The following is an 11491-nucleotide window of genomic DNA, read 5'->3' on the forward strand; positions in this document are numbered from 1 at the left end:
CATAGACCTTGAAGGATACAACACGGAAGTGGTATTACCACTACTTAGCCTGCAAGCTTAGACCATATATCAAGCTAATCAAGGCATTTTGTATGGAGTATACTGACAATAGAGGTGATGAAGATATCTTATGTGAAGATTAAGCAGGGAAAGCTCTCAGTCAAAAGCTATGTGAAGAAAATAAAAGAGCTTACTAGACCCGACACCTTTTGGGCTTCAGTCCCTTGACGTGGGGAAGTTGGGATCTCCATTTCTTTGATAGGGTAAGGTAGTCCCTCTGTAAACGTTCTTTCCAACAAGAAGTGAGTACACCCACTTTCCCATGACTTTAAGTCACTTTCTTCTTGGATGACACTAGTATGGCTAGGGGTCTATGGAGTTTGTGAGGTTGTTGTTGCGTAGGGAACAATGTGTCTGTAATCTGGATCTGCCTAGGTGTTGGTTCTAGATCCCTTTGGGTATCTTCTACGAAACTCCTTAATTGCTTGACTTGCTCGATCTCCTCTGTAGGGTTTGGATAAGTTCCTATCTTCTTCTTGGATCCTGGCCATTGTGGCTCATGACGATCTTCCTTGCTGGTTTCTTTCTTAGTGGTCGTTTTGGTCTCCATGGTTTCCCCTGAATCAGAATCCTCTTCAGTGTCGTTCATATATATGGGGTCGTCACTAGTCCCTATGTTGGTCTTTGAACTGGGGTTTGACTTCGCTGCTTTTTGCGATCTCTTCCTTCGTGTTTTCTTCTTCTTCTAAGATTGGGCAATTGATGCCGTGTCTCTTTCTTCAAGAATATAATTTTGTTTTTGGATCATCGATCACGTGAGTATGTTTACTGGTACCACATATGTACTTTGTGATGGCTCCTCGGTAACATCAATCAAGTTTAATGGCATGATCTTTGGTGCATTTGGATTATTCAAAAATTAGGCAATCAAATGATCTATGCCACATCGATTACACATGAGTATCGGCATTGTAAACATGCTCGCTTGATTGGTTTGCATTAATGTGGCGTTCTTTTGTAGCCTAATAGGACACTTGGACACACGCTGTGGACCTCCACACTCATAGCATTGAAGAGGTGGTCTCTTGGCAGTGTAATTGATATTTTGGCCTCTTTCAGCAAGAGCAGCTACTTGATAGACATGTTTGACTTGTCCCCAATAGTCCTCCATGTAGCATTGTGGTCTTTCTTCAAGCGCATAAATCCCATAGGCAATATTAGGGTCTATATCTTCCTCACACCCTTCCAAACAAGCAATAGATGACTCACAACCTACTTGATTCATAAACGTGATTCTTGGATGTGGTGGTTGCGGTCCTAGCACTTGAGGCGGTAAGGGTGTTGTTTGAACAACATTTTGGGCCCTAGGGACCATGTGTTGTGACGTTTGTTCAAGAGGTGGGCCTGTCATCAATGCAGGCACTCAAGGTGTGTCTGTCCATGCTAAGGTTGGTCTATTGGCCATCGCATGCTTAAATACTATGCAATCCTTAGCTTGATGACCATATCTCCCATAGGCATTACAATTCCCATTGAATTTTACTCTAAAAGTAGGGCATTCACTGGTACTATGTGGACCATAGCATACTGAGCACCATTGTTGCTCCCTTCTTGATTGTTTTGTGGAGCACGATTGTCTCTAAGACTCTCTTGAATGGCCTTGGTGAGATTTGCTAAAGTCATCTCATATATATTTGACTCCTTAGCAATAGGCTTTAGGGTCATTGACTGATGCCCCGATGCTTGCGAGCTAGTAGATTTAGGCTCAACAAACACTCTTTCTCCTTGAATCATTAAATTATCCTCCAATTGGATCGCATTGGTGGTGACTGCTTCCCAACTGGTGATACCTCTAATGACTAGGCCATTGTAGATATCCTCATGTCGTAATCCCCTAATGAATCTATCAAGCAGTTGATTATTATTGAAGCACTCATTTGGATTACAACGAGAATTCAAATGCTTCAAGCGGCTAATAAAGTCTCTCACCAACTCTCCTTCCTCTCGTTGGGCTTTCTGGAGTTGAGAGGCTACACCCCAAAGCACTCCCTCTCGTATGTATTCTTTCAAGAACAATCTCCTATACCAAATCCCGAGCCTTCCCACTTAAGGTTAGGCTTAAAGCATTACTCTTATGAAGGTCATTGTGTTCTGCTAAAGAATCGCATATTTGTTCAAACACTTTGATATGCTTTCTCACACCCCCGTCTCCACTAAATTTTTATGTGAGCTTGGCTATTTGTATTGCCTTACTTCTAGGCTCTCTATCAGGCCTGTTACGCATATTCTCAGCAATAGATCGACCGATAGTTTGAGAAAATGTTGCCAAGTCACCTAAGTGAGCAGGCACTGTGGGTGAAGGCGCTCTAGAGACTACATGTGGCGTAGGTATTGGCATTGGGCTTGGCGTATAGGAAGCCCTTGGCTTCCAAGTTTGCTACAGTGTTGTGTCATGTGGCGGCCGAAAGTTCATATGTGTGGCCCTAGGCATAGCAGACGTCGGATGTGACATGCTAATTCTAGCCGGTATGGTCGCATGGAAATAAGAGCTTGGATGTTATGGTTGTGGAGCATAGGTTGTTGAAACAATGGGAGGGGTAGGAACTACACGAGTACGAGGACCTATAGGTGTATACGATTGGTACACACTTGTAGGTACTGTTGTTGGCATTGAGCTACCATGTAGCAGTGCTTTACTAACAAATGAGGTCCATGGCGTGTTTCTTGGCATGCCCATCATTGGGGTAGGCATGGTAGCCGTGGTGTCATCAAGGGAAAGATGAGAAAAACTTGGAAAGGTAAAGCTATCACTTGTGGGCTCAGATTGCACTGAGACCCCTGGCAAAACAACATATGGAGGATCCATCGGACTTACCGAGGGAGTCTCCATTTGTGATAAGGTTGGTTGTTTAGCCTTCCCTGTATCCAAGAATTTCATGAGACCCATTGAAGGCATGTGGATCCCCTTGTTCTGTCTCTCTAGCTCAATAACCCTATGGATGACCTCACAAACTCTTTGTTGTTGATCCTCTATACTAGTAGCACCCGTTGTGGATTGAACCAACCCATGTGATAGGTGTGACCTGTGTATAGGTCGGTTAGAGTTTCCATTTGTAGTTCGTACTCCCAGTTCTCATTTAGGAATGCTCCATCTAAGATTGAGGTGCTAGGGGTGTCTTTTGAATTAGATGCATTGTGGCTCTCTATGGGTTGACCCTTAGTGGTCGCTAATTCAAGAGCACTCGATTGCTCTCCTAGCAAGGATATTGACATAGGGGCTTTCACTTTAACTCTCTTCATTGCTCTGCCTTGTGTAAGCTCTCGATATCCTTTTTCCTAGCCGCAATGATATATCGCTCAACCCCTTGCACTTCGACAAGCTAGGCTTCTACCATCAGGTCATATAACCTCGGAGGGGAATAGATCTGAAGAGTCAGGGGGTGCAGTGAATGGAGTATTCACGTACACACTCTTGGAGAGCATGGGGTCTACGTTGGTCGTGAATGGCGAATTTACTCCCCCCCCCTCTCATTTACATCGTTAGCTACATGCTCGGAGACAGTGGCTCTACTAAAGGTTACCTTCAAGCGGCTAAGCAAGCTCGGCCTGGACCGTGGGCCCATGGCATGCATATCTTGGCTTGAGCTATCAGGATTAGGCATTGGGTAACCCTCCATGACGTCGTAGTCAGAAGAAGAGTCACTGGACGCAATATTCGGGTCTTGAGTGGTACTACCTTGGGTCCCCGACGAGGGCCTGGAACCTAAGGTAGATGGGCATTGAGAACCCGCGTAAGTCGAAGTGCTTGCTAGTTTTTTTGGCCTCTAGCACACGACCAGAGTGCAGATGCATGTGCCTTTGGCACCCTACAAGCGTCGACGAATACCCTCGAAGGTTAACCGCTTGATTTTTTAGGCGTTTTGTACCCCGTTTTCACTCGTTTTTTGATATTTTTTAATATCTTTTACGATCGGTTTTTGGATTAGAGCGTGTGATAGCTCAAAACAAGTGTATCGCTCAGCGGGTCGTGGTGTGCTTTGCAGCACAGCGTTCGGTTACCCGAAGCTCCGATGGTCCTCAAAAGGGCGATTTTTACTTAGGTGTGAGGTTAAAATAAGTAATTCCAAAGGGTGACTGAAGCTTGAGCCTGAGTGTGGGCTTGGGCTTGGGCTTGGGGAATATTCCCGTTCTCGGTCCTACCTTTAAAATTTTTAAATTTTTTATTTAATTTTTTATTTTTAATTTTTTAATTCTTTTTTGGATAAGGTTGCCGCGGTCGCGCTATGCGCGCCAGTACACACACACACCTATCCTACCTACTTGCAACTAACAAAGCTAGTGTTACACACTAACACAATACTACAACAACTAAGTAACTAATAGATTTACTTATTGTACCTTACAGATCTAACATTATAGATCTCATACCTTAAAGCTAACACCTTATCAACAGAAAACAGTACATTGCAACACCTTATTAACAAAAACAGTACACTGCAGCAAGAACAAAATTTACAAATCCTTCTCAGCAGCCACACACCTTCTTTCTCTACCTTTCCTACATCTCAAATTGCGCCACAAAGCAGCATACAGTGCCATTCGAGCTTAGTGTGGGGCATCTCCCCGGCAATGGCGCCAAACATGTGCACGTTTGTCGCACGTGCAAAGCAAGGGACTTGCCGTACACTGTGTGCGAGCCACAAATGGCTGCAAGCACACAACCAGACTAATCTAGCAAGCTCAAGAGAGCAAGGGTGTGTCACTCACCGCCCTACGCTCGCCTTCGTGGAGGATTCCTCGCCGCGAAGAAGAGGGAGCTACCTACGTGCCGCGCTCAACCACCTCACCGACGCCGTGCCGTTGCAATGCTCGATCACACACACACACACACACACACTCTCTCTCTCTCTCTCTCATGCATATACACACACAACAAGGAGATGAAGAAGAAGATGGAGATGGAGCAATAGCACTCTTCAATTGCACAAATGAGAGAATGAGCGATTTTTAGGATTAGGTGACTTTTATATGAGCTCTCCCATTCACACTTGGGTGCCCATGCTTAGCCAACTAACCCTTGAATGTTCCAATTAGAGTGCGCCTCTCATCGGCGATCACTGTTACCCTTTTCCTATTGGACTGACAAGCCCGGCCCATGACTACTAGAAGTGGACACCGGTGGTTAACACAAGTACATATATCAATATCAAGTGGACATATTAGATCAATAGAGGAACATAACGTTGAATTTTGAAGACCTCCAGAATCTGGTCGATTCTATCAAGTCAGATTTGGAAGAGAAAATGGAGGAATTTACATCTCACTCATAACACGGAACGGAATATGGAGATGGGACAAACGATCAAAGGGATGATGATGATGACCAACCCCTCCACCCCCTCAAGCATCAGGGGAGCTAAGTGAACGGGTAGCGAGTCTGCAAATCAAACCTAGCAACAGACCAAGCAAAACCATTCTGGTCAGACGCACCAAAAAACGTAGTAAGGGGAAATTGACATCAGAAATCTGAGGCTGTTATTAGGTTAAACAAGGGAAAGGCTTAGATGCACACTTTGATTACTCCATTGGAAGGAGAATACACTCCAAATTCAGGACTATCTTCACGATGACAATGCATTCTTGGACATTGAGAGATTTCAAATGTTGTATGTGGGGGCCAGAAGGATGATTGATCAATAGAAGATGGTTAAATACCACTAGTAGACCTCTTGCAAGCTTCCCCCTCACCCCAATACCATTCAGCTGCTAGCCACGAGTACCTGAATATGCACTTATCCCTGATGAGGTCATAGTCAACCCTCAAGCACAACAACTTATTACAATGAATGTTTAGAGCTTGGGACTACAACTCGAGATGCTTATGGGAAATAGACCTTCATCCCAATGTTTGAAGGATATCAGATTGGAGATTCAAGTACCCCTTTCCCTCTCCCCTCTCAAGTGAGACTTTTATTCCACCCCATCTACTTAAAATTTTAGAAGGGGAAATTATTAAGGGCCTACCCCTAACTTATACGCTTATTTAGATTGTTGAATACCCCCCTACTTTGCACTTATGTGGTACGATAAGTTTTCCATGGTGGATCTTTGTGCCAGAATCCCACTTGACTGAAGTAAAGGTCAATGATATGCTACTTCTTGTTGATGTAAAGAAGTAGAGGCTCTACTAGACATGATGTGCTCCCAGAAAAATCTTTGGGTTATGTCCAAAAATCAGACTTGTAGGATAAATACAGTGAAAAAATTTCCTTGTGGATGGATATAATAATGCCTCTCCCCCTGACATGAATGGCACCTGAGTTGGTCGGGGAATTCCAACTCTTCCTAGATCTACACTCAAAAGTCTTGGTGTTAGACATGAATAGGGCGTTGTTGAAAAGATACATCTATCCACATTTCCCTTTTGATGTCAAGAATCGGAGGTTTCCTTTGTTGTAGAGTGGCCATAACCGTGACACCTTTTTCGTTCTAAAGACATATGCATTTAACTTTCTTTAGGAATGTGGAAACATGTTTTATGTGTGCCTGTGGTCAAAGCTGCACAATGGAAATATCCAAATTGTGATGCTGAATTTCTTTCAATTGCTACACCCAAAGATTTGGAAAGAGTAACCATCCTAATAAGATTTTACAAGAACGCCACTTAATTTCACTGATGTGAGAGCTGCTAGACAGTAATGAAAGCCCAATCTTTGTGCCAAGGGATTCACTGGCGTGCTACTATGGAAGCCAAAATGGCTTGGTTTGATGGTTCTTATTATGTATGATACATGCTTTAAAAACCAATTGAACCATGACACATGAACCATGACATAACCATTATATTTCCTCCTATGTTTGTACTACCTCACCCCATCCTGTATTGTTGTGGCTAAAGGGGTGGAACATGGATCGTTTTCCCAATGTGCACATTAGGAGACACATGATTTCATATGATAAAGACCAAGTATCCCAGTATGTGAACAATCATTGGTTACATAGCTCGATCAACAAGGTTGTAGTCTAGTATAAGCTCTTTGCTATGTTGACGTTCAAGGGAAGTTGATTATAACCCCTCTTGGATTTTGTAGTCTTGCTTATAATAAGGTGGAAGGTTGAAAGGTAACATCCCCATTTTGAATTTGAAACCCTATTTATGATACTAGAATGGATTAATCAATACTAGTTATTTTTGTGCGAGTTGGAAAATGATGAACAATTTCTAAGTCATTCTGATTTGTTTGAAAAAACCACTTCATATTTTTTGAATGATTTATCTATTTGAAGTAGTCTTATGCCTTAAATCCAATGCCCCTTGTTTCATATGATTTTATCTATTTAGTGGGTTAAGTTGTTTTATATAGTGGATTCCATGGTGTATCGAAGAATGGCCCTAAGCCCTAAACTCAACCCTAACCTATGTACTAACATTAGGTGTCATGTGTTTTTCATATACACCAACTAGTAAAGCTACATATGTTATATAACACAACCATAACACACACTTTCGTACACACAAGTACTTGGTAGCTATTTCGTAGCTAGCTCTTATTGTATGGTAGCTACTAGAGGAAATCTTGTTCTAGAGTGTATTGTAGAATGGTCATAAATCCTAAACTCAACCTTCACATATTGTACCAATGTTAGGTGTCATGTGTTTGTGATGTATATAGCACACTTAACAATATATAACACAACCTTGACACACTTCCACACCCACAAGTACTTGGTAGTTAATTGCTAACTACCTCCTACTGAATGGTAGCTACGAGGTAATAATCTTATTCCAGAGTGTCTGTAGAATGGTCCTAAACTCTAAACTCAACCCTATCCTATGTAGCAATGGTAGGTGCTATGTGTTTGTGATACATGCCATCCATTAAAGCTACATAGCACACTTATTATATAGCCATAGCACACACTTCCATACCCATAAGTCCTTGGTAGCTCTCTGGTAGCTAGCTCTTACTGACTATAGATACCAATTTATATCTTGTTTATAGACTATACAACACAATTCTCCCAAACCATTAACTCAACCCTAACCTATGTAGTAGTGTCAGATGTGGCATTGTTTTGTGCCATACACTAGCCATTTAAGCAACATAGCACACTTACTACTAAATAACACAAGCATAGCACACACTTCCATACCCACAAGTACTTGGTAGCTATCTAGTAGCTAGCTCTTATTCTCTTATTGGGTGGTAGCTACTAAAGAAAATCTTGTTCCATATTGTACTGCAGAATGGTCTTAAGCCCTAAACTCAATCCTAACCTATGTACCAATGTCAACTATCATGTTTTTCTTATGTGCACTAGATATAACGCTACATAGCATGCTTGCTGTTTTATAAGACAACCATACACACACTTCCATATCCACAAGTATTTGCTGCTGGTAGTTAGCTCTTACTAAGTGGTAGCTAGCAAGTGATATCTTGTTACAGAGTGTATGGATATCTTGTTTTTGTGTATTTTTGTAAAATTTAAGACTTTCCTTAGTGGAATCTGATGTAACTTTATGACTTCACTTACATAAATTTACAAGTGTTCTCTGACAACAAAAAAAGATTGAAATGACATATGCAAGAAGTATCTTTTGATTAAATTCTTTCTTTGAGTGGTCATTTAGTACAAGGGCTTTTAGTCATCACTCCAACTTTCATGTAGCTTTGAGTAAAGATAGACAATTGTGTCTCTAATCTCCCTTTGCAGGTGTTTATCTTTGCACTTTCCTCATGGTTCAACACAAACCCTAGTAGAATGTCCAACCCAAATCCATAATCCATACCATCCTACAAACCAATATCTACAAAGAACTCAGCCAACCCTTTGGGCAATGTCTTGAGATGGGTTGAAATTATAAAGGGTTTCTCTTCCTATTCCTTTATCTTCCTCAACTTCCTCTCCCTCAATTTCCTCTTTTTGTTTCTTCCTATCCATCTTCTTGTCTCCATCTTTTTCTTTCTCATTGTCCTTCTTCTTGTCTCTTTTTGCTCCATTATAATCATGGAAGTCTCTGACCACCCTCTAATGTTCAATGTGGTGGATCCGTCTATGATTTGGAAGGGTATGGCCCATTTATAAAGGGTGTGCTAAGGGCATCTCAAACTTAAGACAACTTTGAAATTAGTGTCAACCCTATGAGTTAGTGCCATCTTGGTAGTTAGTGTCCCTGTGAAAGAGAAAGGGAGACAAATTATGCATTTTTGACTTGGGAATTAGTGTCGTCTCCGTAGTGAGTTCCCTTGTGAAAGAGAAAGGGAGACAATTTATGACTTGTTGAGTTAGTGTCAGCACCAAGATTTGGTGCCATCTTGGTAAACTTTAGTACCCATGTGAAAGAGAAAGGGAGACAAATTATGCCTTGTTGACTTGGGAGTTAGTGCGATACTCCAATTGCCAATGCATGACTCCCAATTCCCCTCTACACCTCAACAAATATAAGTCCACAAGTTCTTCATTGTAAATAAGTGCCATACAAGCAAAATTATCCCGGACATGATGTACATTTGTTAAGGCATCATGATGTCCTCCTTAGGCTAGATCGTCTAATTCTTCATCCTCATCAAAGTCATCCATGGGTTCAAGCAAAACTTACTCCAAATATTCCACACAAATTGAAATGGAGCACCACCTCCATGCCCCTTGCATACATGCACTACACAAGCATGATAGTGTCTTGTATTTTAGTGCTCTATCATTTATTAGCAAATAGCCAGACACTCAATGAATGCCCCTTGCATTAAGGAAAACCTATAATTGCACCTTTGTCTTCAATTAACATCATCTATTTTGATCTCCCAAAACATTCATGAAACTAGTATGGCCTTTGAAGGATACAATGCTTCCGTGCTTGTGGACATGGTCTCCCTCAAGAACATGAGTGAGATGATGTTTGATGGAAATCCCTGCTCCTCATGCTCACCTCTTTCATGACCCAACCTTGAAAAATTTTCAAGTCATTTTGATACTGTTAGTATGTTGTACCTAGAAACAAAGTAAAACGTGGGCTCCTAGCTTGGAATTGGGAAGCCATGCCATCTGACCACACTCAATATTCCTTGAATGTTATGCCAATTTGTTGCACCCATTTATAATGTAGCATCAAACAATGTTGAACAAAAAGGGTATCATGGGTGTGTCATTTGATATGTTAAAATGATGGTATTTTTGGACCACCTCTGCAACATGAACATACATAATGTGAACAAATATTGTAACCATGTTAGAGTATCAATGCATTTTTTGAATCTCGTTCTACTCTTTGAATGTGTAATTTTTTGCAAAGTCCACGACATATAATACCACGCTTTCTTGAAGCCTTTTGTTCAACTACTCAGCCTACCATCTGTGCACAAAGCTATGCTGGATATACTTCTTCAATTGATTGCTAAACAAAAATAGAAGCTATTTTCTATGTATCTTTTTGAAGGCTAGGATTTTCCTCTTCTTCTTTTTACCCGCATCTATGTCTCCAACCTTGATATCCTCAAATACCTTGCATGTCATGATGTATACCATCACTATTTCTTCCCTTGTGAATGTTGACATCTTTGAGGGGCACAACTGGAGCAGTCTCCCATCAAATATTTTAATTTGTGATATCTAGCACCTTCAAGAATTGTACACATGACAGAGTCCCATAGTAGGATTATATTGTTGTATGTTCAAGCACATGCTTTGGACTTATCAATAGCCTTGCATATTACAGTGGCAACTACAATTGACTCAATGCAAGCCAAGAGAGCCTCGCCTTATTTGGTTTAGAGCATCTCTCAAGAAAGACATACGAACATGTGTACATATATTTAATTTTTCAGACAAAGTAGGGCTTTCGTTTCTCGAAAGCTTGTTGCCCAATCTTCACACCTGGATGTGTGTTTTGAAATTCAAGGAAAACTTATACCTTCAAAAAACATGAATCTTAGTTGGCCCATCCATTTGAGCATAGCTAAAATTCCCAATTAAAATCTAAACAACCAATTTTCTATCATGCACCTAATGAACCTACAAAACCGAACTGGTCAGTGCATGTATGTATACTTGGTAGCCACCATACTTCAAAGTAACATCAATTAAACTAAGGAAGCAATTTGCATGCATTTCATAGGTAGCTCCCTATCACTACTCACAAGTACGTGTGAGGTATGAAATCACTTTGCAATGCTTTGGCCGTCATCAAAGAAGCATTGAAAATTTCTGGCTAGAGAAGGGAGTTAAGAAAAATTGTGGTTAAAATGATTATTCATCCCTATACTGCAAGTTAGTATTTGATTATAACCCTCCATTTGTTTCCCAGATATAGCAAACACTCCCATTGACTTCCAACACGGGAAGCCCAAAAATATGGCTCCCAACACTAGGAATCCCATGAGCTAATGGAAAGGAGAGTGCATCCTTTCATGATTGATTTAAAAGGGTAGAATAGTGCCACCTCCTCTGCATGCACATCTACCAATCATGTGTGCGGTATGTCCAATCTAGT

Source organism: Adiantum capillus-veneris, chromosome 4 (genome assembly GCF_014529385.1).
Source record: "Adiantum capillus-veneris isolate H3 chromosome 4, ASM1452938v2, whole genome shotgun sequence".
Taxonomy (NCBI): domain Eukaryota; kingdom Viridiplantae; phylum Streptophyta; class Polypodiopsida; order Polypodiales; family Pteridaceae; genus Adiantum; species Adiantum capillus-veneris.